This window comes from Oryctolagus cuniculus, chromosome 17, assembly GCF_964237555.1.
Source record: "Oryctolagus cuniculus chromosome 17, mOryCun1.1, whole genome shotgun sequence".
In the NCBI taxonomy this organism is placed as follows: Eukaryota; Metazoa; Chordata; class Mammalia; order Lagomorpha; family Leporidae; genus Oryctolagus; species Oryctolagus cuniculus.
The window spans coordinates 42,464,862-42,492,577 of NC_091448.1; the positions used below are offsets into that span (position 1 = coordinate 42,464,862).

General features: G+C 57.6%; 1 long non-coding RNA gene and 2 other non-coding genes across 3 annotated transcripts; all 3 read right to left on the bottom strand.

The window, feature by feature from the left end:
• Positions 1-1,382: 1,382 nt before the first annotated feature.
• Positions 1,383-27,635, bottom strand: LOC103351504 (collagen alpha-1(I) chain). The gene is made up of 5 exons (XR_011383263.1): positions 26,365-27,635; positions 14,010-14,338; positions 13,031-13,105; positions 9,441-11,890; positions 1,383-8,889 (listed from the first exon to the last, which is right to left on the bottom strand). It is a non-coding gene; the product is annotated as a collagen alpha-1(I) chain (long non-coding RNA).
• MIR365-2 (microRNA mir-365-2) lies at positions 15,047-15,107 on the bottom strand. The gene has a single exon (NR_162617.1). It is a non-coding gene; the product is annotated as a microRNA mir-365-2 (primary transcript).
• Positions 25,989-26,044, bottom strand: MIR193A (microRNA mir-193a). Its single transcript, NR_162566.1, has one exon. It is a non-coding gene; the product is annotated as a microRNA mir-193a (primary transcript).
• Positions 27,636-27,716: the final 81 nt, after the last annotated feature.

Consider the following 27,716-nt stretch of genomic DNA (forward strand, 5'->3'; position numbering starts at 1 on the left):
GTATTCACATTTTAATATAGAAAATAGTATAAAGCAGGAAATAGCTACAGAGTACCCCATAATATTCCTGCCCCCGAGAGAGAGTTAGGAACAAAAGTAAGAAGCGTGCATGGGGAACAAGTCACACAGTACACAGAGGGAGGAGCGAACAGCTGAGCTCCGGCCTGATCCCCAGCAGCTCCAGTTCCTTCCCGCAAGAATTCCTAGTAGTTTGCCTTGTTGTCAACTAGGGAAAAAAAAAAAAAAAAAAAAAAAAACCTACAAGGAACACACCAGTCCCTTCCTATGCTTCAGCTCGCTTTCATCTTAGAGATGTTTCTTTTTCAGTACCCAGAGTCCCACCTCATTTTCTGTAACTATTGCAGGGCAGCTCACAGGTGTACCTCAATTAATTTTTAAAAAAAAATTAGTTTATTTGAAAGGCAGAGATAGATCAATCTTCCATCCACTGGTTCACTCCCCACATGGCTGCAACAGCTGGGGCTGGGCCAGCTGAAGCCAGGAGCCTACAACTTGGGCTCTCTGCTACTGCCTTCCCAGGTGTATTAGCAGGGAGCTGAATCGGAAGTGGGGCAGCTGGTACTCCCTTATGGGGTGCTGGCATCACAAGCAGCGGCCCAAACCGGCTGTACCACAACACCAGCCCGGGTACACCTGAGTGCTGCGCATCGATCATGTAGGTGTTTGCTGTTCTAAGTAGGGCTGCACTGAATTTTCCTCTGTATACATTTTAGATGCATTTTTCTGACTATATACATAAGGGCGGGTTTCTAGCTTAAGACACCACCTGAGACACTGGCATCCCACATCAGAGCTCCACTTTGCAATTCAGCTCCCTGCTAACGTGCAGGGAGGGAAAGCAGCAGAAGATGGCCTGAGTACTTGGGGCCCTATCACACTGGATGGAGTTCTAGGCTTCTGGCTTTGGCCTGGCTCAGGCCTGGCCATTTGAGCCATTTAGGGAATGAACCAGAGGATGGAAGCTCTCTCTCTCTCTTCCTCCCTTTCTCTCCCTCCCTCTCTCTCTCCTTCCCTCCCTCTCCTTCTTTCCCTCCCTCTGTCCCTGTCACTCACTCAGCCTTTCAAATAAATAATAAATCTTTTAAAAAACCAAAAACTCTAATAGGGACAAATTGCCCTCAAACATCTTCTCCATGTTTTAGATGCTGTAACTCTAAGTAGAAAATAAAACTGAGCCAATGAAGAGTTTTGACAGTTTAACCATTTGTTAGCCAGATCATTAGGACCCAAAGGGATTTTTCTTCTAAAAAATTGTCGATTAGCATATGATATGTGTACATTTTATGTGGTACCCTGCAATATTTCAATACATGTATACAATTAAACTAATCAATTAGCACTTCTATTCCTTATCCTTTCAATTTCTGTTTTTTCAAGATATTTACTTAAGGGGCCGGTGTTGTGGCATAGCAGGTTAAAGCCCTGGCCTGCAGCGCTGGCATCCCATATGGGCACCTGTTTGAATCCCGGCTGTTCCACTTCTGATCCAGCTCCCTGCTAATGAGCCTGGGAAAGCAGCAGAGGATGGCCCAAGTCTTTGGGCCCCTGCACCCATGTGGGAGATCTAGAAGAAGCTCCTGGCTTCGGCTTGGCTCAGCTCCAGCCGTTGTGGCCATTTGGGGAGTGAACCAGTGGATAGAAGACCTCTCTCTGTCTGTCTCTACCTCTGCCTGTAACTCTTTCAAATAAATCTTTAAAAAATTTATTTGAAAGACAGTGACCGGATGGCTCCCGTCCTCCCCAAATGGCCAGCATAGTCTCCCACATGGGAGGCAGGGACCCAAGTCCTAAGCCACCATCTGCTGCCTCCCAGGGTGAGCATTACCAGGTGGACAGAAACAGGAGTGGAGCCAGAAGTCAAACTCGGGCCCTCTCATACGGAGTGCAGGGACCCCAGCCACCTCACCAAATGCCCACCCCTTTCCTTTTCTTTCTGCTTGGAGTCTCCTAGCTCTTGATACAGTGCGTGATTTTCTGCTGGGATCTAGTCTCCCTGTGTACTCTGGAGCACAAAAACCTATTATTCCTGTCTACGTGTTTCAGCACCCATTATTCAACCTCCCTCTATCCCACCCCCCTCACCCTTTCCTGACTCTTCTAAGCACTATTCTAAGTGCAGATCAACTTTTTTTTGTAAACTTCCACATATGAGAGAAAACATGTAGTGTTTGTCTTTCTGTATTATGCAGAATATATAAATATATATTCATATATATTTTATAAATATATATATTTAATATATATATAAAGTGATATAATGATCTCCAGCTCCATCCATTCTGCTGCAACTGTCAGGATTTCATTCTCTTCTAGGGCTGATTGATATCCCTCGTGTGTACATACCACATCATCTTTGTCCATCTGTCCGTCCATCAGTGGACAGCAAGCTTGGTTCCAGATCACAGTGACTCGTAGGGATCTGGTTGAGAGGCTGCTTCGGTTCCTGCGGGGGGGCGCCCAGAATTGGGATGGCTGTGTCCTGTGCAGGCTGTTTGCAGCTTTGTGAGGTCTGTCACACTGTTCCCCAGCATTGTGGGACTGACTGGATTCCCACCAACAGTATTCCAAGGATCCCTTTTCTCCACATCCTGGTCAGCCTTTGTAGTCATTTATTTATTATTTTTCACTTATTTGAAAGAGGCAGGCAGAGGTCTTCCATATGCTGGTTCAGCCTCCCAAATGCCCACCAAGGTTAGGGCTAGGTCAGTGTGAAGCCAGGAGCCTGGAACTTAATCCACGTCTCCCATGTGGGTGGCAGGGACCCACGTACTTGAGCCATCACCGGCTGCCTCCCAGGTGCACATCAGCAGGAAACTGGAGCCAGGAGCTGGGAGCCGGGAGCCAAGGCAGGACTTGAACCCAGGCACTTGAATATAGGCTGAGAGCGTCCCAAGCAACACCTTAACCACTGCAGCAAATGCCTGGCCCAAAAACTGTCTTTTTTTTTTTTTTTTTTTTTTGTCTTTTTGACAGCAGCCATTCTTACTGGAGTGAGATGATTTCTCATTGTGGTTTTGATCTGAATTTTGCTGGTGGCTGGTGATACTGAGTGTTTCTTCATGTATCTGTTGGCCGTTAATATTTCTTCTCTTGCAATGTCTGTTCAGCTCCTCCACCGTTTCCTTATGGGTGGTTTTTCTGTTGAGGTTTTTGAGCTCTTTTCACGTGCTCAATGGTGACCCTTAGAAAGCCTTGGGCTTCTCAATGTCATGCAGTAAGCTGGTTTGCCCCCCACCCCGGGGGGGCACCCCCACGCGGTGAGCCCGAGAGCGTGCCTCCGCCTGCCCAGGCCACCACCAGCATCAGCGATGTTGTGGGAATGACGTGTGCAAACGCCCTGCACCTCCCACCAGCTGCTGCCCCTTCTCCCACCTGTGCAGGTGACCAGACGGCCTGACATGGCCGAGGCTGTGCCTGGGAAGGGGCCAGCTGGGGCCAGCATGCGCAGTCACAGCGCCCAGCTCCAGGAGCTCATCCCAATACAAAGCCAGGCTTTGGGTCTGAGCCTCGGTGACAGTGACCACCCTGGACGTGGGAGGGGGAGAGGAAGGGACGAGACTGGTCCCCCACAGCAGTCCCTGACCTGGCCATCCCTGGAGCGCTCACCCTTGGCCTCTCCCACGGGCAAGAAGGGACTTTGTGAAAATCACGGAAGTGCACTCAGAGGAGCACAGCAAGCAGCTCGCGCATGGCCGGGGTCAGCCCACGTCGCTCCCAGGCCGCCCCGCCCATCCACATCCCAGCTCGTGTGCGTGCCCACGTCATTTCACCATCTCCACAAGGACACTTCCTTGCCAGAAGAACCACACCACAATCATAACACCATTGTTGCCCCTGAAAGTAATGATTCCCAATCGTTTTTTAGATCAGAGAGCCAGGCAGTGGTCGCATTCCACCGGTCTCACTATGGCTTTTTTTTTTTTTTTTTTTTTTGACAGGCAGAGTGGACAGTGAGAGAGACAGAGAGAAAGGTCTTCCTTTACCATTGGGTCACCCTTCAATGGCCACTGCTGCCGGCGCACCACGTTGATCCGATGGCAGGAGCCAGGTGCTTATCCTGGTCTCCCATGGGGTGCAGGGCCCAAGCACTTGGGCCATCCTCCACTGCCCTCCCGGGCCACAGCAGAGCTGGCCTGGAAGAGGAGCAACTGGGACAGAATCCAGTGCCCCGACCGGGACTAGAACCCGGTGTGCCGGTGCCACAAGGCGGAGGATTAGTCTAGTGAGCCATGGCGCCGGCCCCCAACTCACTTTTTTTTTTTTTTTTTTTTTGACAGGCAGAGTGGACAGTGAGAGACAGAGAGAAAGGTCTTCCTTTTGCCGTTGGTTCACCCTCCAATGGCCGCCGCGGCCAGCGCACTGCGCTGATCCAAAGGCAGGAGCCAGGGCTTCCTCCTGGTCTCCCATGGGGTGCAGGGCCCAAGCACTTGGGCCATCCTCCACTGCACGCCCTGGCCACAGCAGAGAGCTGGCCTGGAAGAGGGGCAACCGGGACAGAATCCAGCGCCCCGAACGGGACTAGAACCCAGTGTGCTGGCGCCGCAAGGCTCACTATGGCTTTCTGACAGTTTGTGTCAATTTAGAGGCAGAGGCCCACACCTGGCCTGCGGTCTTTTGAGTCTCTTTCAGGCTGGATGTGGTTCGGCACCACTTGCTGTTCTGTCTCTCCCACAGGTCGGTGGTAAGACCCAGACGTGACCTGTCAGATTCACCTAGGAGGCTTGCTTGCAAGATGGTGGCAGCAGGTGGCACTGAACTCTATCAGGAAGCACAGGGCGTCAGTCTCTCACTGATGCTGGACGCCACTTATGCTCACTGCAGTGACTTCATGCGGGCTGCAGAATGGTGTTCCATCTCATTCTTCTACACTGATGAGCAGGAATCGACCATAAATGCGACTTCCCCTGGTTTCATAACAAATCTGTTTCAAAGGGACTTTTAAAGCTCATCAGCTCCCTCAGTTGGAACCCTGGGGTGAGTAGCCCAGAGAGGGCAAGTCCCTCACTAAGGGACACACAGCGAAAGGAGATCAGGGCGAGAACCCAACCCCACGTCTGCCACAGGCACAGGATGCAGCGGGCTGGAGCAGGAGGGGTGCAGGTCTGAGAACCAGAGGCCTGAACTTGAATCGGGGACCTGCCATTGACAAGCAGCACTAGGGCAGACCGTTCAGCCCCGGACTCCTCGGTAGCACACAAACCCCACTCGGCTCGCAGCCCGACGCTCCCTGAGGCCCGCTGCGTCTCAGGGAGAAGGGACTCGCTGAAGCCCTGTCCGACTGCACATGTGAGGCTCAAGCCCAGGGCCTCTCCTTGAACGCCCCACCTCTGCCCCTGGGCCTGGCTGAAGACCTTGCCTCTCCTCCCAGGTGCCTCTGCAGGGGGAGCGTTGCTCAGAAAGCCCAGTCTTCGGCCAGCAAGGCGACAACTGTGTAACAAATCGTCAAGCATTTCCAGATGGTGGCAGCGTGCGTCTAAGCAAGCACGGGGCCCTCACTGAGCGGGCAGGGCTCTGTGTGACTGTGCAGGTCGCAGGGCCACGAGGCTGCTCTGGTGAGCTCTGCCCCAGCCCAGGGTGAGGGCTCAAGGCCCAGTTCTGGTAAACAGTCAGTCACGGTAATGGGTTTCTTCTCATCTCTGGAGTCAAGCTGTCGACTGAGCTGTAGCCAGAGAATGTGAATGTCAACCGGGCAGTGGAAAAGGGCTGACAGGGGTGGGTGTGAAGGAGGGACAGCTGGGGGGCACATCCGCATTCATCCTATCCCAAAAAGCACAGGGGAGACAAGAAAGCCTGCCAAAACTCGAACCAACGAATCAGCAGTGCACGCTAAATCACTGCAAATTTCCAAGTCGGGAGGCAGGAGGTTAGACATGTAAGCTAACCTCTCAGGAAAGGCAGTGGATACGGTTCTAAAGTTACAAACCGGCCGGCGCTGCAGCTCAATAGGCTAATCCTCCACCTAGCGGCGCTGGCACACCGGGTTCTAGTCCCGGTCGGGGCACCGGATTCAGTCCCGGTTGCTCCTCTTCCAGGCCAGCTCTCTGCTGTGGCCCAGGAGTGCAGTGGAGGATGGCCCAGGTCCTTGGGCCCTGCACCCCATGGGAGACCAGGAGAAGCACCTGGCTCCTGCCATCAGATCAGCGCGGTGCGCCGGCTGCAGTGCGCCAGCTGTGGCGGCCATTGGAGGGTGAATCAACGGCAAAAAGGAAGACCTTTCTCTCTGTCTCTCTCTCTCACTGTCCACTCTGTCAAAAAATAAAAAAAAAATAAATTAAAAAAAATAAAGTTACAAACCTCGGGACAGATGTGCAAGCGTGTTACCTAGAGTTGAGGAGCTAAGTGGCGCCCAGAAGGAAACACGTAGAATACCTTGCCTGTGGAGCCAAGCCAGGATGAAGAGGGAAGGACCGGGCAAGGGTCTGGCCATTTCCTTTGTAAAGCCTCTTATGTTACTTGCTACCATGTTCCTCTCTCTCTGCTTGCCTAACATCTATCTGACCAAGATACAGAACTTCCATTTGCTGCTTCACTCCCTAAATGCCTGCAACAGCAGGGCCAGGGCCAGGGCCAGGAGCCAGGAACCCAATCCAGGTCCCCCGCGTGGATGGGAGGAACCCAAGTACTTGAGCCATTGCCCTCATGACGGAGTCTTTTGAGTTTCTTGTGTATTCTGTTATTCCTCCTTCGCCAGATGCAGTGTTTGCACATATTTTTCCCCATTCTCTCAGTTGTCTTTCACCCTGTTATTATTTCCTTAACCGTGAGGAAGTTTCTCAGTTTGATACAATCCCATCTGTCTAGTTTTGCTTTTGTTGACAGTGCTTTTGGGATCTCACCCAAAAAAAATTAGTTTCCTATGCATATAAATGCTTCCCCTGTTTTAGTAATTCCATATCTTATCTTTATTTTTTAAGTTTATTTATTTTTATTTATTTGAAAGGTGGAGACAGAGGTTAGATCTTCCACCCACTGGTTCACTCCGTAAATGCCTGCAATAGCCAGGCATGGGCCAGGCCGCAGCCAGGAATTCAGTCCGGGTCTCCCTTGTGCTTGGCAGGGAACCAAGTACCTTAGCCACCATCTACTGCCTCCCAGGGTAATTGTTAGCAGGAAGCTGGATGGGAAGAGGAGGCGGGACGCAGTCCCAGGCACTCCAGTATGGGACACGGAGTGGCAGCTTAACCAATGCTCTGCAACACCTGACCCTAGATGTTACATTTTCATCTCTGATCCATTTTGATTTCTGTAAAGAGTGACAGGTGCAGGGAGATGCAGTCTTCTGCATATGGATAGCGTTTTCCCAGCACCATTGTTGAGAGCCATTGTCTTTTTTTCCAGTGAATGTTTTAGGAACCTTTGTCAAAGATAAGTTGGTGTGGGTTTGTGGATTCATTTCTGGCACGTATTTGGTCCTGGTGCCTGTTTTCATGTCAGTACCATGCTGTTTGGGTTACAATAGCTCTGTAGTAAGTTTTGAAATCTAGTGGTGGTCATTCTGCCTAAGGCTGCTTTGGCTATGGAGTCTTTCTTACTTCCATGTGCATTTTAGGGTGGCGTGTTCTGACCTGCGAAGATCACTGGTATTTTGGTGGAGAATGTGTTGAGTCTGTAAGTCACTTTGGGTAGAATGGACATTCCGATGCCAATTCTTTCATTCCATGAACTCGAGAAGTCCTGCCACTTCTCCATCTTGTATAGTTTCCTTCATTAGCGTTTCGTAACTGCCTCGGGTTTTACATCCCTGGTTAGATTTATCCCAAGCAGGTGGTGACCAGTCTTGATAGTGATAGCTATTGTAAATGAGACTGCTCTTTTAATTTCTTTCTCAGCACGTTTGCCATTGGTGTATAAAAATGCTGATTTTTGCATGTTGTGTATCCTGCAATTTTATTGAATTTGTTGTGAGTTTTTAGCCTCCTGGTGGAATCTTTGGGTTTCTTTATATAGAATCGTGTCATCTGCAAACAGAGATACTTTGGCTTCTTATTTTCCTTATTTGCATGCCTTTTATTTCCTTCCCTAATTGTTTTAAAGCTTCCAATACTATACTGAATAAGAGCGGTAAGAGTGGACACCTTTGTCCAGTTCCAGATCTTTTTTTTTTAATTTTTTTTTTTTTTGACAGGCAGAGTGGACAGTGAGAGAGAGAGACAGAGAGAAAGGTCTTCCTTTGCTGTTGGTTCACCCTCCAATGGCCACCGCGGCCAGTGCACCATGCTGATCCGATGGCAGGAGCCAGGAGCCAGGTGCTTTTCCTGGTCTCCCATGGGGTGCAGGGCCCAAGCACTTGGGCCATCCTCCACTGCACTCCCTGGCCACAGCAGAGAGCTGGCCTGGAAGAGGGGCAACCGGGACAGAATCCGGCTCCCCAACCGGGACTAGAACCCGGTGTGCCGGCGCCGCAAGGCAGAGGATTAGCCTAGTGAGCCGCTGCGCCGGCCCAGTTCCAGATCTTAAAGGAAACGCCTTCAGGCATCCGCCGTGAATATTGGCTTGGTTTCTCCGATACAGCCTGTGTTATGCTGAGGTGTTTTCTTCTATGTTTAATGTGTTCAAGGTTCGTTTAAAATCAGGAATGGATGTTGAATTTTATTCAATACTTTCCTTCATCTCTTGAGGAATCACGATTTTCACTCTTCATTCTGTTGACAAGGTTGATGTCCCCAATGCGTGTGTGCTGAACCCTCCTTGCACTGCTGGGATCCATCTCACTTGGTGAGCGTGAGGGCTCTTTCTGATGTGTTTTGGGTTCGATTTGCTGGTATTTCACTGGGAACTTCTGCATCCGTCTTCATCAAAGAAATTGTCCTACAGTTTTCTCCTTTTGTTGTCTCCATGTCTGGTTCTGGATTCGAGGTAAAGTTGGCCCTGTAGAATGAGATGGGAAGAGTTACGTCCTGTGTTAAGTGATCAACTCAACTCCAACTGGCTTAAGCGAAGACAAACTTGGCTGACGGTTCGTTCCTAAACCTACGAGAGGGTAACCAGCTCCTGGCACGGCTGGATCCACGGGGCCACAGAGGCATCAGCAGACCTATGTGTCCGACTCCATCTCTTGGCTCCCCAGTCTCCAGACTTCATTCTCCGATGGCCAAACAGTAACAACGTCCTCAGCTCCAAGCTAATGGTTTTAGTGAAGCTCTGGGGCACTGCTACAGGGACCGGACAGACTCGGGTCCCCTGCCCGGTCCTTGCGGAACAGGGTGGGGCAAGGCTCAGCAGCTTTCACTGGGAATGGAGGAGGGGTGGCCTCCAGGAGCGGGGCTGTCCCTGCAAGATATGATGATGGACAAGCAGCTTTGACAAGGCCCCCTAAACCCCCGCACCAGGCTCAAGACTGGAGTCAGACTCCCAGCAGTCCCATTCAACAGACGGAGCAAGTGGCTCAGAGAAGCCAAGCACTCGCCAGCGTTTCGTACCTAGAGGATCTGGGAGCGCCGATGCACCCGTAACAGGCAGAAGAGGCAGCAGGCAGGCCACAGCCTGTGTAATCCTGGCGGGGACAGAGACGACTCGGCCGATGGGACCTCGTGCGTGGGTGGGAAGGGATCAGGGCACTGAGAAGTGTGGCAGCATCCTTGTCCCCACCTGCTCTACCAGCCCTGTGCCGAGAGCACAGCAGTGCACAGTCACTCCCGCCGCCACGCCTCTGCCCTCGAGTCCGACACTTGCTGCAGCCACACAGTTGCTGGACCGACCCTGGAGCCGGCGTGCCGGGTTCCCTGGGAAGCAGCTGTTGGCGAGGAACGAAGCGCTCCGCTTGGAGGTGGAGGCAGAATCCCAGAGCAGCAAGGCGGAGGGAGCAGAGTGAGTGGCGGGGAGACAGCTGGGCAGCCATGCACGGCGCACACCGAGCCGCACAGCAGTGCAGGAACAAGCGCGAGGGACGCAGCCTCCCATCCTCCCAGAACAAGCCCCGCCCACACTACCGGCCTGGCACTTCCGGCCCCTTTGCCAGCCCTTTGGGAACCCGGGCTGTCGTCGGCTTCCGCTGTGGAGCTGCCGGGACTTTGCTCCCTGAGGCAGGGCAAGTGGCGCGGGGTCCAGTGCATGGGGCAGGGGAGATGGGGGGAGACATACGGATGCGACAGACCCTCGCTCCAGCTCTGTGACTTGACTTCTCAGTACCTCCCTCGAGGGTGGAGAGGATCTGGGATAATGCAGGCAAAATGTGGACCCGTGTCCGCTCCTGGGGAGCCCTGGTCATCGGTTGTGCCCGGGGGCACCTGGGGTCCTGAAGGGGGGTGTCATGGCCAAGCCGCATTAGCCAGGACGAGGGTGGTCACAGGCTGGCTCAAATGACAAGGACATCTTGGCTCGCTAAACTGGAAGGTCCTGAGGTGCCTGAGGCTTTAGCACAGTGGGACCCCGGGGTGATGGCCCGCGTGGGCACGGCGGGAGTGCTCGGTCTGACCCGGGCAGAGAGCCGTGAAATGGACTGGATTCGGGTCACCGGCTTGCCCTCCAGACTTGCAGGGGCCGCCATGGTGCTCTCTCTGGCTGGAATGATTTCCACTGCAGGTCCCGCCCTCTGCTGGCCCACTCAGGGACCCGACGGTCAGCGCACAGGTGCTTCTGGATCCCCCGGGAGGCGGCGGCGCCTGGCGTTCTGCCTGTGATCTGTTTGGTGGAAATCGCCTCTGAAGCCCTGGGATCCACAGGGAGGCGTGACAGGTGAGGGTCAAGGCTGTGCCTCGTCTTGAGCGTCCTCCTCGCAGCCGCGCTCTTGCTTCCAGGGTTCTGTGAGCTCCTCCCCGAGTGGCCTCAAGCTGCCCGCATGGAGGGCACCCCGGTACCGCAGCTGTAGCCCCTGCACCAGCCCCGCGACCCTGGACAAGTTGACCCACCACTCTGAGCCTTGGCCTCCGCCACTGTAAAACGAGATGGACGTCCAGGTACCGACACAGACACGTGCACAGACGGCCGTGTGGGTGTTCTCCATGACTGTATTCTAAACAGCCAGCATCCGATCCATGGACAAACCGTGTGCACACACGCGATGCCCTGCTGATGCAAACGGATGGCTCTCCAAACCTGCCACGGGTAAGTGACCACACACACGCACACCAGGCGATAGGAAAGGCAAAGGCAACCACTGGAGCAAAGGCCTGTCAGTGGCCGAGGCAGGAGGGGCTGGCTGGCGTGGGAGCGACAGAACATCCATCCGGGGGGTGATGAGAAACGTTACGTACCTTCATTACGGTGGTCTCTGCAAGGGTGTACATGTCTGACTAGACTTCTGAATTGTACACTTAACATCGGTGGATTTCATTGCATAGAAAGTACAATTCAGAGCAAAGAAAAATACTGCCCTGTATTAGAACCCTTTGTAACATAAACCCAACCAGAGAAAGGCATTGGCTCATACAACCAGGTTAGGCCAGGGGTGCAGTCGGCTTCAGGTGTGGCTGGACCCAGGGGCTTACTGATGCCTGACGGCCCATTCTCTCCATCTCTTAGTTCTCTTTCCTCCTTGTTGGCTTCGTTCCCAGGCGGAGAAAGATGGCTACCTGCAGTTCCAAGCCGCATCCTGTCATCTTGGCAGCTCCCGCGGGAAGAGTGTCTTCTTCACCCACAGCTGCTACAGAGTCTCCAAGTCTGTGTTCGTGACTGGGTCACATCCTGAGTCTAAAGCCACAGGGTGGGGTCGGCCCCACCTGAACCCCAGGCGTGCGGGCTATGGGAGACGTGGCTCCCCGCGGGAGACATGGTATTGTCTGCAGAGCGAGCCAAGAAAGCCATCCGAGGGCCGGCACTTCTCAGCAGGGTGTGGTGGTACCACGCCTTCTCACCACGGCCAGGCCACTGGAGTGGAGCCCAACCTCGCTACCTCAAGCCCATGGTTTTTCTGTGACGTCACCAGCTCTGCCTGGTTAGATACGAGACAAAACAGAAAGCGAGCACAAACTGCTTCCCCACCGCTCAAGCCAAACAAAGCCCTTCCTGCCTGTGCTGGGCCAGCCGTCTACACCCCGAGGATGCGGGCAGGGGCAGGAGTTCAGCCACTCTGGCCCAGGCCCAGCAGCAATGCCAGGACCTGCAGGACAACTTCCCCCCACCCCCAGAAGAGGGGAAGACTCCCTCCCCTTCCCCCGTGGCCCGGAGCTGCAGCGCATTCAACACAGACAGGCATCCCAGCAGGGCCCCCCAGCAGGGCCCGAGGAGGCTGCTGCCTGCCCTAACCCCTGGAGCTGCAAGCTCCTGTCTCAGGCTTGCATCCCACCCAGGTAAGGCAGGGTAGCAGGGGGCCACTTCCCAGCCCGGTCTCCAGGGTCCCTAGGCGGGAGAAACCGGAGCTGATGCCGCGGCCCCATTTCCCACTAAGGCGCAGCCACACTGCTCTCTGGAAAGCAGGCTTAATGGAAGTCATTGCCAAGAGCGTGCATTCCACTGCCACACAGGGCGGGGTGGGCAGGAGGGCGAGTGCAGGAGTGGCCGAGCGCTCGGGGCCTCCTTGCCAGAGGAAGCCCAAAGGCCTGGCCCCGAGCCACGGGGCTCCGGGAAAGTGGTGTGCTCGACTCTGGCTCTGCTCACCAAGGCCTAGTCAGGCTTCCTCCCCCCCATCCCCCCGGGGGCACTCCTCGCCATGGCCGAGGCAGGCTGGCCCCGCGGCCCCACTGCCTGGAGCTGACAGCACTCGCGAGGACTTGCTCCCTGTCCAGTAGGCCAGGATCCTGGAACTGAGCTCCGTAGAAAGGAGAGGCCGGGACAGCGGCCGAGATGGCTCCTTCCGGAATGCCTCTGGCCGAGCAGAGAGTAGCAGGAAGCAGCAGGTGGACGTCTCCCATGCTCTGAGCCTGGCCCTCATCTGCACTACCTGGCGCCGAGCTGGCACTGGTGGCAACATGGCAGGCTCAGAGGCTCAGGAGGGCACTTCCTCCCAGAGATGGCAGCCCCTACCCCGCACCTGGGAATACTGTGATGACTGAGCACTTAATTATTAAGAGTTAGGACACGCTTCTTGTGTGCGCTCGTTAGAGTGTGAGTGGCATCCTGAAACAGCACTGACCTTGGGGGCCATCAGATCCTGGCGGGTCCGTGTCCTCGGCTGAAGGCCCCAGCTCCTTAAGCCTCACTTTTCTGTCTACAGAAGGAGAATCAGAAGTTGATTGAAGTAGCAGAGAAAGTGAGGCCAGTACAAATGGCCACGTCCCTTGATGCGACTCTGCCTTCAGAACAGGGACGGCTCATCCCCCTCTAACCCAGGAGCACATGGCCTGAGGGTCCCCAGCTGCCTGGCAGACTCACTGGAGGAACAGGCAAGAAGCAACAAAGATTCCAAGCTCTGGGTACCCCCAGCAATGCAGATCCAACTGGGCAAGGCTCAGGCACCGGCTCCCCAGGTGAGTCTAGGGCCACGGGACCAGCAGTGCTGTGGCGGCCCCTGGCCCACACGGCCAGCATCCTCTGCCAGCCTCATCAACCCTGGTTTACAGAGAACCCCAGGGCTGGACAAATCTCAGTGCTTCCTGGCTGGGGACCCACAGTGCGTCCCACTCAGCAAAAGGAGAGCAAAGGCGCTCTGACTCCAGCAGGCACGGGACGTTGCTGGAAGGGGCTTCGGGCCTGCCTCTTAGAAAAGGCCCGATTCTGGGCACTGGGCGGGGCACACGGGTGCTGCAGAAGCAGTAAGGATCGGTTTCATTAGCACACAGCATCCCTGGTCATGGGCATTCATCAGCCCTGTCTTGTCACCAACATGCTACAGCCTTAGAAGGCCATTTGTTTGCAGTTGGGAAAACAAAAAAGCAATAATCGGTGTTGTTTTTGATGTAGTTTTGTTTTTTGCAAATGCTTAGAGTAACACATGAGGAATGCCTGCAAGAACAAAGTTTTGGGGGACAGAAGGGCAGGGCAGAGGTTACTGGGGTACATGGGCAATTTGAAACAAGCAGAGGCTAGCATGGCCATTCAGGGACCACGTCAGACCACCCCTATCTGGGAGGTGGGGGGAATCTCATTTCAGGAGAGCCCCGCCCTCCACTTACCAAGAAGTGGCAAATGGCATCCACGGTAGAGCTTGAGCTGTGAGCCGTCCCCTTCCCTGTGTCCGGCGGAGCTGGCGTGGAGGCGGAGCCGAAGCAGGAAGATGATCGCAGTCAGGGTCGAGGACACGCAGTCATCTTGAGCGGGCACCTGGGAACCTCAGCAGTAGCCCAAGCATCTCCTCTGCTGGCCCACGAGGTCAGTGAGACATGGGTGCACCTGGGCTGGGTCCTGCTTGCTCCCTGTCTGTCCGTCTGTGCGGGGGCCACTGCCCGGCCTCAGTGGGAGGGCAGCATTTGGTGGCTTTAGGACTTGGTGACATTCCTGTGCACTGTTGGGTAAGGGAGGCATGTGACAAACCAGTGCCCATGTCCAAAGGTATTTCTGCTTCCTGACGATCTCCCCCCTCCCACAGCCACACCCTGGATAAGGCTTGGCTGGGTCAAAATGTGCAGGGCTCTGATGGGAGCTGAGGATGGAGGAGAGGCACGGAATGAGGCTGGGCTGCAGAGTGCCCAGTCCTGGACAGGTGAGCTGCAGGGACACGGGGAGGCGAGAGGCCCCAGGTCTACAGCGCCATCTCTAGTGCTGCGGGTCACTGGGACTCTAGCCAACTCCGAGGCGCTCCTTATTTTTAAAACACAGCGCGAGTTCCTCCCAGGTGCTGTCCCCCCCCCCCCCCCCCCGGCAGCCTTGCTCGGGCACCACACGTGCCGCCGGCTCTTCTGAAGCTGCACTGCAGCCAAGCCGGGGAGGCGCTGCCTGGGCCCGGGCCGTGACCCGTGCAGGAAGTGCGTGGGCGCCAGCCCTCCGCGCCCTCACCAACCCTAGACTTCCACCAAAAGAGAAGTTGCACAAATGTACGCAAAATACTCGCTAACCAAGGCCCGGGCCGCAACCAGCATACCCCGCTCCCTCTCACGTGGGCTGTGCATTCCAGTCCGAGCCCGGGGGGGCCCCTGGTGCTCCAGAGTGGCCGGGGGGTGGGGGCACAGGGTGGGTTGGTGGCTGGTGCCGCCTGATGCACACTGCAAGAACAATAAGGATTTTTAGGGGCATTATGACTGAGTCAGGAAACACAGCTGCCCCTGAAAGTCCCTCATTTTTCTTGCTGTCCTCGTGTTCCCTCCAGGTGAGCCGAGGTGGAGACGGTGTCCCTGCACCTGACCCTGGCTCACAGGCAACTCTGGGGCGGGCGGGATGGCTGCAGGGGCCCCACGGAGCCTCATCCTCTCTGACGCTCGGCCTGGCCAGCGGCCGCCCTCGTGCCCCACACAGGAAGGAGCAGCCCCTGCTCCCTTGGAGCCGACACAGAGCCACGTGCTTCGTGCCTTCAGGGAGCCACACACCAGTGTCCTCATGGAACCCCCAGAGCGAGGCAATGGGTGCAGACTGGGACAAGGGGCACCCGGCTCTTGTTACCACAGGCGGGGGATGGGCCCATCTGGGAGGAACGCAGCCCCAGGAGGCCTAACAGGTGTGAGCAGAAGAGGGGACTCCAGCCTTCGCCCCACCTGGGGGAGCCGCTGAGAGCAACGGCACCTGAACTTGGTTTCCCATCTCTCCAGCAGTCCTGGCCTTGCCACTGTGTAAAACGGGCCTAGAAGGAGCCAAGCTTCACTAACCTCTCTCCTGTTTCCGAGGAAAAGCAGAAGAGGAAATGAGAGAATGTTAGCTCTGCCCTGGACCCCAAAGGGTCTGCTCTCAACAAGCTGACGCGCGCAGCCCCTCTGTGCCCTGGTGGTCCCAGCCCGGCCCTCCTGGCCTCTGCCATGTCCCAGACCACGTCGCACAGGCAGGCAGTGGCTTCACACAGACCCAAGTACGTCAGCGATTCCACCCCATCCAAACCAACAATGAAACAGCCTACAGTGGCCAATGGAGACAAGTGCAAAGACTACTGGAATGTTCCACACAGCTTTCAGCTTCAAACCAGTGAGCTGACAGGCTCTACGGGGAGAGCAACAAAGTGGCCAACAAGAAGGACGGCACTGGTGAGCTTCCTGAACCAGCCTTGGGCATGCACCTTGATGGGATGATGCCTTCCGCCTGCAGGTGCAGGTGAACCGCCCGGGCAGCAGAGGGCCCAGACCAGGAGGGCCCCTAACGGGCCATTCCCCATAGACCCCGGGGACCGCACTCCTCTGAGCCTCACCCATCGACAGGGAGGTCTTCCAGGAGGTGAAACCACTCTTCCCAGAGCCTCCGCAGCGCGGGCGTCTGCTCTGCCCAGCCTGGCCACTGGTCCCGCTGCTTGTGCAGGGAGCTGGGCCTCTCAGGACATGGGCGCCCCCCCGCCCAACAGACGGCCCTGGGGTCCCTCTGCTCACCGCTGCGTGCTCTCACATGTGTGGACAGGCACTGTCAGCCGACGGACGCGGGGAGTGAGACTGGAGGGCTTGGCAGACTTAACAGGAGCGCATCCTCCTTAGCCCCCAAAGGCGGGCGGCACTGCAAGCTGAGCACCCACTCCCCACCCCAGGCTTCGCGCTCCTTCCTGGTGCAGACTCACAGGTGGCGATGCCCTTCCACCGCCTGGCCCTTCACCTGGGCTCCCTGCTGCAACCAAGGTCACTCCACCAGCATGACAGAACCCACGTGGTCGCCACCCAGTGTAGGATCCAAGTCCCGTGCACCATGACGCGTGCCTGCAAAGAAGCCCCTCAGTGTACCTAGCACGGGCAGGGGTGGCTGCTCGGCGTGCTTCTCCCCACACAGTGCCGTGTGGCACAGGGAAGGGCCAGCTCAACCCTCACGGGCCACGCCCGCCTGGACAAGCTACTTAACCCCTGGGGTTCTGTCTGCTCCTTTGTGGGATGGGGTCGTGGGGGTGCTCGGGTGAACACATCTGCGCAGCTCCGAGCGTCAGGTGCGCATGTGGCCCAGCAGCCAGGACACAGCTTGGAATGCATACCCACCTCCCCCATCAGAGGCCGGGGCCCCGCCCTCGGTTCCAGCTTCCCGCTACTGTGCACCCTGGGAGGCCACAGGGGCTGACTTGAGTCCTAGGGTGTGGGGGATCTGGATGGAGTTCCGGACTCCTGGCTTTGACCCGGCCCAGCCCCAGCTGTTACAGGCATTTGGGGAGTGAACTAGCAGACAGATATGTCTCTCAAATAGATTAAAAAACAAAATCAAGAAGACCAGTTATCACTACCATTCCCTGTGTGTGCTTCAAGCCTCTGCAGGACCCTCTTTGACCCCAGCCCCACTCTGAGTTAGAGACCCCTCTTTGTCCACCCCACAAGAGCAGGAGCTTGGGACCACATGTGCTACAATCATGTACACTTTTTTTTAAAGATTTATTTATTTATTTGAAAGAGTTACACAGAAAGAAGGAGAAGCAGAGAGAGAGAGAGAAGTCTTCCATCCACTGGTTAACTCCCCAGTTGGCCGCAATGGCCGGAGCTGTGCCAATCCAAAGCCAGGAGCCAGGAGCTTCCTCTAGGTCTCCCATGTGGGTGCAGGGCCATAGCAGAAAGCTGGATCGGAAGTGGAGCAGCTGGGACTTGAACCGGTGCCCATATGGGATATCGGCACTGCAGGCTGCAGCTTAACCCACTCTGCCACAGCGCCGGCCCCGATCACATGTACTTATTAACAATGCTAGTTCAGGGGTGTAGTGGGTAAAGCCGCTGCCTGCAGTGCCGGCACCCCATGTGGGCGCCAGTTTGAGTCTCGGCTGCTCCACTTCCGATCCAGCTCTCTGCTATGACCTGGGAAAGCAGAAGATGGCCCAAGTCCTTGGGCCCCTGCACCCATGTGGGAAATCTGGAAGAAGCTCCTGGCTCCGGATTGGCCCAGCTCTGGCCATTGTGACCATTTGGGGAGTGAACCAGTGGATGGTCTCTCTCTGCCTCAGCCTCTCTGTAACTCTGCCTTTCAAATAAATAAATCTTAAAAAAATTTTAAAAAACAGTCAACCAGTCATCAGCCCCTTCCTGATACAGGCACAGGACAACAGACTCACCCCCACCCTCACCGCTGCCCTCTTCCTGGCATGCAGATCCCTGCAGCAGGGACTGGCTGAGAGGGTCCAGGCCTGCCTGGGGGGGCAGCTGGCTTGGGCCTCATCTGCAGTGAGGAACAGCTTGCTTTCTTGGCCAGGCTGGGATGCACAAGCCAGAAGACCTGAACCTCTTCCATCAGAGTTGCTGGGTTTACGATAGTTAATCTCTCTCTGCCAGAAATTCTGCTGCTAAGAACACTCACTCCCGGCCCCTCAGCTCCCTGATGCAAACACTCCAGGGCCTGGGCTCCCCCCTCAGCGGCCCTGCCTGGCCCCACACTGGCGGCCAGCATGCCTTGGGCCTTGGCTTAGCCCCATGATTCCTGGGAAGGTGGAGAGCCCCAGTGCCCCCTTGGCAAGGCTGTACCCTGGCCTGAATGCATGTGTCCATGGAAAGCCTCGCTCCTGCTGTTGAGGTCGGGCAAGGGAGAGCAGCACCTGCCTTTTATCCACGGTTCCAGACCATCCAGAGGAGCCAAGGCCAGGGGTGGGTGCTGGCACTGGAGCTACAACATTTATTTCTTTAAAGGCCACACCACTAGGGGCAAGGAATCCAGACCAGCACACAGCAGGGCTCCAGTGCAGGGAAGAAAAGAGTGTCTGTGTAAAGGTGCATTTAGGGGCCGGCATCCCATATGGGTGCTGATTTGAGTCCTGGCTGCTCCACTTCTGATCCAGCTCTCTGCCATGTCCTGGGAAAGCAGTAGAAGATGGCCCAAGTCCTTGGGCCCCTGCACCCACGTAGGAGACCCGGAGGAAGCTCCTGGCTTCAGATTGGTGCAGCTCCAGCCATTGCGGCCATCTGGGGAGTGAACCAATGAATGGAAGACCCACCCCCTCCCCCCGCCTCTCCTTCTGTGTAACTCTTTCAAATAAATCTTTATTTTAAAAAAAAAGGTGCATTTATCCTGATGACAAGGAGTATGCACGCTGTGGCCACCGGGCTGCACCCAGCCCACCACCCACGTATCTGTCTTCACACAGCTGTGTTAGAACAGGGGGTGCTCATTTGTTCGTGTATTTTCTACACCTGCTCTCACACTACCCTCAAACAGCACAGATGTCCCCCAGCTTACAAAAGAGTTAAATTTCGATAAAACCCTGAGGTGAAACATCAGAAGTCAGAAACGCATTGAAGACACTTCGCCTCCCACACAGCCTGTAACATCGGTGGAGGATGGGGCTGACTGGGAGCTGCGCTCACTGGCCATCACACTGCCCGTCCCTGGCCCAAGCAAAGAGCCACATTCAAAATGCACAGTATGGTATCTCAGGGCTACAGCAGCCTGAGAGATTGTAAGTCAGGGGCCGCCTAGAGTCACAACAAGGACCCACCCTGTGCTCCTCACGCCTGCTGACCCCTGCTCCCAAACAATATCAGGTTGGCGCCTGCTGTGCAAACCCTGCAGAAGCTGTAGGGCCGGGGAGGGAGGGGCAGCGGGTCGTGGAGGAGCCAGGTCACCTGCAGGTCACCTGCCCCAGGAACAGCTGGCCCCTCCACCGTGGCTAAGGGAGAGACGAGTGAGGCTGGGCTCCGTCCTGTCTCCGAGCTCACAACTTGTGGAAGCAGATGCTGCTTCCAGGCCGCAGAGAGAGAACGTGGTGCTGGGACCACAGACTGCAGCACCCGTAACCCAGCACACTGGTGTGTGTGTATGTGTGGGCACTGAAAGCAAGGGCTATCCACACACCCCCCAGGTCAACAGAGACCCCAGGAGCCCCAAGTCCGCTTGGGTCACGTCCTCCCACTAAGCCTGCTGCAAACACAGCTTATAGTGTGGTGAGCCTGCACCAGCAGCGATGAAAATGGGCAGGAACTGAGGGCCCTCCCCCGCCCCCACCCCCCGCCCCCGACTGCTCACCGCCAAGCAAAGCGCGTGCAGGGGACACGGTAAACATGCACGGGGCAAACTCATAGCACCAGGATTTTTCCTTGGTGGAAGAGCCATGAACGTCACGGCAGAGCAGAGCCAGCCTACGTCTGCGGCTTCGTTACCGGGAGCAGAGGGGCGCCGCCGTGAAGGAATCTCGTCTGTGGTCACTGCAGCCGCCTGCTGGGCTGGCAAACCTGTTCTGTTATGATCTGGTGGGGTGTGGGGAGCAGGTACATGGTAGGAGCCAAAACTTTAAAAAGCCGTATTTGACTCCCTTGTGCACTTCCTCAGAGCCTCCCTATGGCCAAAGTTCTAGCTGGAAATCTAAAATAATTTACCTCATCACGACTCCGAGCAGCTAATTAGAAAAATGTACTAATTGGATAATCTGGTTTCAAAGTTCTAATTATACTCCTTTGAAGGGGAAAAAAGGCAATACGTCCATATGCAAAATAACAGCACTTAGTCTAAATTGTGCAAAATACCCAGAAAACCTAAAGCCTGAGATTCAAACACATCGTCTTAAGGTGGCAGTAACACTGCCAGGATGTTTGATACAAAGTATCTGTCAACAGCTGAGAGATCCGGGGTAAAAGGCACAGCTCCTCTGCATGAAGGGGTCTCTGAAGAGACACTGCCCCAGCGACGCCCACCAGACTGCTGGAGCCAAGTGGCTCTTCCCGGCTTCTGAATGCACCAGCATTCTCAACTGTCACGCCTTCAAACTCCATAGAACGCTGACCAGTGACCACCGGAAGTGTCCTCACTGCCTGAGACTTCCCGACCCCGCACCGGGAAAGAGGTTCTCCACCCCACGGTGATCACCGCCTCGCCCGGCACCGGGCGCATTTCTCTGAGGGATTTTACCCTACGATGGGAAACACTGGAGCCGGCTTGACAGCAGGTCTTGGGGGGTCAGTAGGCAAGAGAGGCCGGCCCCGTGGGAAGGGACTCTGCCTGGGAGAGCGGCCCGGGCAGGCAGGGCACCCCTCCCGACACCAGATGCCGGGGAGAAGCGTGCTGGCAGGAGCCTGGCACAACCTCCCGGGGAATGGAGAGCTGCCCTGAGTGAGCTCCTCCGGGCTGGCTGCCCCTCCCGGGGGAGGTCCCAGGAGGTGGAGATAGGCTACCTGCAAACCCCAGTGTGGCCCCCAGCCCTGCCATCCCGGCGCACGCCTGATGGGGCACCAGACCTCCCCTCGGCATCTGCTTCGGCCCTCGCTCTGCAGGACACGTGCTCCCACGACGGGGCGGGCGCACGGAGCACGCGGCGCCTGGACACAGGGCTGCAAGAGCTCCAAGAACACCCAGGCCAGGGTCATGCATGTTAGTTTCACTTTCTGGGTTTCTTCCCGGGTCACTTCTCACCCTGGAGGGAGAAAACGTCCTTTAAAAGCCCAAAGAGAAAACCCTGAAAAATGTCCCCTGTCCTTTTCCTTTTTTCCTGAGGCCGCCGCTTCTCTCTGAAGCCCCAGTGAGAGCCTTTGGTGAAAACCCCAACGACGTAATTCGGGTCCCCGGGGCCGCTGCACTCTAATACGATTACACATCCAAATGCAATAAACGCAGCAAAGCGGTATTATTTTTCTGGGAAAAACCAACATCATAAAAGGGTCTTTATTGAATCAAGGGCCCGGGAACTGTTCTCTTGCCTAATTATGGCTCCCAAGTGATGGAGACTGGGTTTCCAGGCAGAGGCCCTCAACAGTCCTCCAGCCCAGCGAGCAAGGGGATACTCGACACGACTCAATATGACACAACCCACCCAAAGGACCAGGGGGCGGGTGCCCAGGTAGGGTGGCAGCAGCCCGCTGCCCTCACATGCCCCGCCCCCTCCCTGGCTGGCCAGGGCCGACCAGCCCGCCCCACCTCACCCCTCATCGCTACAGAAAAGGCCCGTGGTCCAAACGCCGCATCTTGCCAGACGTTTGAACACTCAGCAATTCGGCCGAGGTTTAGTGTGCACCCAGACCTGAGCAAAGATGGCCATGGGGGAAGTGAGGGCGTGTGCCTGGGCCAGGGGAGGGCTCCCAACCAAGGCCATGGCACCCTTTCCCGCGTGCCCGTCCTAGCGAGCAGGGAAACACAGTGTTTGCGCTCTCCAGCAGGGTGGGCTTGGGCCGCCTCACCATGGACACGGAGAGACAGGGATGGGATTTATCTATTCAAGGTTTGCTGCGGGGCCCAGCATCCAGGCCCCAGTGACCAAGGAAAAGCAGTGTGCTCCCTCCAACCCCACATCCCTGGGGCGGCAGCCCAGGGAGAGGAATACGTCCAGGAGCACGAACCACCAAGTCCTCCCAGCCCTCCCAGCTGGAGCCAACTTTCCCCAGCTTTAGTCTCTGAATGCCTCCCCGCCCCCACCCCCCTGCAACCAGAGCCCCAGGCCCCCACCGGCGCCCGCCCCTGCACCTCCTGGCTGGGACTCTCAGAAGCCTGGGAGGGCCACATTGCAGTCAGAGCAGCAGCCGGCCGCAGGAAGGAAGGGGGCTCTCGGCCCTGGGGCCAAGCTCACAGCTGGACCCACAGGCTCCCTCCTTGCCAGCTCCCCTGCACTGCACACACGGGCTCGGGCCACAGGGCGATTTTGAAATTCCCCAGACCGTGCCAAGGGGAGGAGGGCAGGAGCAGCCGCAGTGGGTGAGAAGTCACCTGCTCCCGCAGTCCCTTCTGTAAGCCCTGCCCCGGGGCCAGTGAGCCCAGCTGGAGGCTCTTAAAGCAGAGACATTAGGGACTATCCCGCTTCCCGTTTGAAACTCTAAATAAAAACATCACTGAGACATTAAAAAAAAAAAAAAAAAAGCAGTCCCATGAAATGGTGATTCCCAAGCTGCAGCACCTTCTGGAATATCAGCTCATGCCCCGCCTTCAATTCTGTTCCCTGCTCCACGGGGCCCAGTACAGTAAGCGTGGCTCACCCACTGGGTCAGGGCCAGAGCAGGCCCCGGCAGCTGCGGCCACACCAGTGCCCTTCCTGCGACCTTCCTCGAAACGTGCTCAGCGTCAGCCCAGTGGAGTCTTGGGGCTTTTCAGGCTGGTTGCACTGCACAGCGACAACCCAGGGTTCCCGGAAGGCTTCGAGCTGGCTCATCTACACCCATCCGACAGACTCCTGTGCTCCAGCTCAGTCTTGCTGGCTCCCAGCCAGCCAGGCTGCCCCAGCTGTGGAATCCTGGGAGAGTCCCCACCCCCTCTGAGTCTGTCTCCCCTACCCAGGGAGGTCTTGCAACACCCCTCCTGTGCTGTCAGAGCTGGGGTACAAATCCGAGTGGGCAGCGAGAGGCCGTGCCCATCTCACCATACACACACACCCTGGCACACAGTTAGGGGTCAGCAAAGGCAGGACAAGGGAAGGAACTCGCCCCCAGGGCCACACGCTAGCAGCCGCAGACACCCGCCAGACCCACAGCCTGGGTGTCAATCACAAACACGTGTGCCCTTGCTGATTCACCGTGGAAGCACCCAGACGCTCGGGCCTGCTGCTTTGTGCCAGGGACTGCACACCTGTTTCCACGTAAGCCTTACCACACCCAGACAAAGTGGGGATCAGAACCCTCGTTTCACATAGGAAGACACTGGGGCACCGAAGTCACTTGGCAAACGCCATCCGGACTTGAGCCCTGGTACACGTGGACCTGCACTGCACCTGCACGGCCCTCACCCTGGGCTGCTGCGAGATAAAAACACACGGACACCAAAAGGACTCCTGGCTTCAGAGACAACTCTTCCAGGGACTTATCACAGGTCAGCAGGGCTGTGCTTCTGTGTCCAAGAACTGAGGCTGGCCAAATATTTACTGGCCCAACAGTGGACTCAACTCAGTGCGGTAGGGAGGGCCAAGCTGTTGCCAGACAGCAAGGTGGGGGAGGGGGAGGCGCTAGCCACCAGGAGCTCCATGGAGGGGACAGGTACCCTTGGCCTGGGGGAGCAGGGCAGAGGCCTGGCACGGTTTGTGTCCAGTAAACCCCGGAGGGCTCTCCAAGGATCAGAACTTCCGGAATGCCTAGCGCCTGGAGCTGAGCGGGCTGGCTTCTCCCATTATCTCCTTTGTCATTCCAAGCCTGCTGGACAAAAATTCATCTCCAATTTTTCACGGGTTGGGATTTTATTTTTCTTAAAAACAAAAAAACTAAACTCAAAGGGTGAGGTTAATTATTCACCAGGTTGCAATACACTGAAGAGCTGAGGGAACGCAAGTTTCTTCCCAGGAGGCACAGCCTCCCGCCCAGCTGGAGCTCCCCGGGGCGGGGACCGGCTAAAATACCGCCCCCCCACCCGCCGCAGCCGACACCTTGCCTTTCCCTGCTTGCAGAAGGCGGCTCCAGGGCAAGCACTGTCCCTCAAAACCTGGAGGCAGGCAGCCCATCTCCGAAGGACGGATGGGGGTGGGCAGGGGGACAGGAAGAAGGCTCTCGCGCTCCAGGGAACCCCGAGAATTCAAAAGGGACAGCAGCTTCAAAAAGTTCTCAAGGAAAACACAATTCCTAAATGCAGCCTGCGGGAAGCCAGGCTACTGAGCCAGTGCTGCAAAGGAAAAACCTAATCACTCACTTCCCCCCGAAAGAAATGAAGCACCAAGTCATTTCCTAAAAATCCCTAAAACCCTGGCCAGCCCAAGAGACCAGGGCACCACCTAGGGAGCAGTGCGGGCCCCCCTCCTTGGGCTGCACCCAGGCCCAGGGTGCAGCGGGCTCTCCGTGCCACTCTCCGCACCCGTCCCCTCCAGGGTGGGTGCAACGCAGCCAGTGCAGCCTGCTTCTGTGGGTGGTTTATGGCCACACTGCATTCTGGAGACTTCCACCTCACTCGTGTTATACTCAGATCCCCAGGACCCAGAGCGACGCCGGTTGGGAGGGAGAACTTTGAGCATTTTTCTCAATGACCGCTCCCTCTAGCTCCACTCCTAGGTGGCTGTGTCTCAAAACCCGGAGAATGTGTCAAGATGCTTGGAAATCTACCCCACGATCAGTCACTCTTCTCTCTCCGGCAACTCCAGCATTCGCACATTCCACCGACCACAGCCTGCAAGACTAAGCCTGTGTGGCCAAGATTCAGGCCGCTGCAGGGCAGGGCCGGGCCCCTTCCTCAGCCCCCATGCCCAGCCCCACCCCCAGTGACCCCACAGCTCCAGGCTCCCCTCTGCTCCGGCCCCCACAGGCCATGGGCTGGGAGGGCGGTGCCAGGACTAGACTACCCAGGGCCCACAGAGGTGCAAGAGCGTGCAGTGAAAGTCCCCTTGAACCGGCTTTGCACAACTTCCCGAGATGGGCCAATCTGGCCAGGCTGGTTTCTCCCGCTCCCTCCTCCCTGCTTCTAGAAACCTTTCCTGCCTTCCAAAGCCAAGAAGCAGCAGCCAGAGGCATCTGAATTTGTCAATTGGCCCTGGATACAGTTCAGGTCACCTCACTGCACGTCCCCAAACCTTTTTCCCAAGATCCCTCCACCGCCAAGTCAGGGCAAACACAACACAAACAAAATAACAAGTTCCAGCCCCCAAGCGGCTCCAGGGGTCGCTGGGGTTTCTCTGCCGGCAGGCAGAAGGCAACTCGGAGCACCAGGTAGGGCATTTAAGAAGGGAATTTCAGCGACGCTCAGCATTGTGTTGCATATATCAGCCAATAAAAGACTCCTAAAGAGCTCGGCCAGAGATGCACCTCTAAAGAAACCGTGGGGGAGGGGAGTGGCGAGGGGAAGGCAGGGGCTGACCCCCCACCTCCCACCAGTCCCACCTACCCAGGTGCCGTCTGGAAGTTCCCGCCTCCAGGCGCTTGGCTGCCGCCCGGGAAAGCACAGCAAAGCCGGGCGCAGTAAGTGACTGCGCCGGCCGCTCGAGGAGAGGGCGCCGAGGCGGGGACGCGCTGCCCACGGCGGGCACCGACCGCACACAACTGCCCGACTCACGTGAACTTGCAGGTGCGTGGCTGCTTCTCGTTCGCAGCAGCGCGCGGATTCCCAACCCCCCCGCGCAGGACCCGCGGCAACCGCACTTGGCCACCTTCTCCAGCGTGGGCCCCGTTTGCGTGGTGTGCACCAGGGCCCCGGGAGGAAGCCGGCCCGGGGCGGAGCGCGGGGAAGACGCCGGTCCCGGCTAGCCGAGGACTGGGACTTTGTAGGCCAGTTGAACCGACACCCTCATCTCGCCCGCAAAGACCCAGCCCTCAGCTCCCGTCCGTCTCGGAGTGCGAGGTGCGGCGCGCCCCCGACGGGCTTCCTAGGGCTTGGGGCCGGTGCTCGGTGTTTGCCCCAAATGGCGTCCCCCCGGGGAAGCATGCCACTCCGCCAGACCTCGGGCTCCAAAACCAGCCCTCGAAGGGTTACACGACGCCGGCCACCCCGAGGGAAGGTGCTGCGGTCGGGGGGAGGGGAGGCTGCGCGGAGACCGCGCCTTGCACCCGAGCGCAAGACACACGCGCGAAATCTGGCCGCGCTCCCACGCCGCGCCCGCGAGGCCCAGCGCCGCGCCGCCGCCGTTACCTGCGTTCAGCTCGGCGGGGCGCGGGGCCGGGGCCCGGTCGAGCCGCGGGCGCCTCTCGCCGCAGGCCGCGCCCTCGCGCATGGACAAACCCGTGTCGCCGCTGGGGCACCGAGGGTGTCACCGCACACCGGGCCCCGACGTCCTGGACGCCCCGTGTGCGCCTGGCCAGGGGCTCGGGACCGTGGCCTCGCTCGCCCTGCTCGAGACCTGGGGGGCCCCTCCGCGGGCGGGGCGCGCCCAATGCAAGGCGAGAGGCGCACGGCGGCGAGACCCCTCGAAAGTCGGGGGGGTTCTGCCGGCTGGCGCGGCCCGACCTGGCTCCACGTGCTGGTGACACATCAGGAAGACTGCGCGCCCCGTGGCTCTCGGCGGGCGGACGCGGCCAGCGCCCGACTGCACCGCCTCCCCGAGCCGAGCGGACAGCGCCCCGCCCCGGCCCGCCCTCCGCCCGCCCCTCGGCGGCGCCGCCCCCGGGCCGCGACGCCCCGCTCCTGCCTGCGGCACCGGCGGGAAGGCGGCGGGCGGGGCTGGGGGCGACCCGGGCGCCCCTCTCCCGGGCTGCCCGCGCCGCTGCGGGGACGGGTCCGCACCTTGGCGGCCCGGCCCGACAGCCTCCGGTGCCTTCCTCCTGGCCACGCAGCCCTTCCCACCCCCCAGCCCCAGTAATTTTCCCTTTTCCTCTTTCGACCCGTCCGAGCCGCTGCCGCCGCTTCCTCCCGCGAAGCCCGGCGCGGGGAGCCCCCTGCCGGCCGCTCGGCGCCAGGGCCTCGCCCCGCCTAGTGCGGCGCGCCACCTCCCCACCTGGACCCTGGAGCCAGCCGGGCGCCCAGCGTCCTGCTCGGCGTGTTTGAGGTGTGAAGTTTTCGTTTTCAAATCCCGGGTCCAGTCGCCGGCAGATAACTTCCCGGCTGTGCTTTGAAACACCGAGCTCCCTTAAGGGGACAACGGGGTCTTCCCCAACGTTGGAGAGGCGTGGGAGGCCTGCGGGATCCCTTGTGTGTGGGTGGGGGCAGGCTGCTACCCCACTCTCCGGGGACACCAGGTCGTTGGGGACAGACTGCGTGTCGCACCTGAGACAGGCTGGCCGAGGTTGCAGACTCCAGCTGGGACAGGAGACGGTGATGGGGAAGGCACAGTGACCTCGGCTACTGGGTCCCCGCCTAACCGCGGGCAGGGCCTTGGAGTCACTCAAAGGAAATACGGAGCGTCGTCCACAGACCTTGACCACGTTCCCATCTTCTCTTCCCCTGGCCTCACTAATGCAAGTCATGCCCGAGAGAAAACCTCACCGCGGTGGAAGCCCGTCGGGGTCCTGGGGCTGGGTGGGCACATGGGCAGGAGCAGGTGCTCC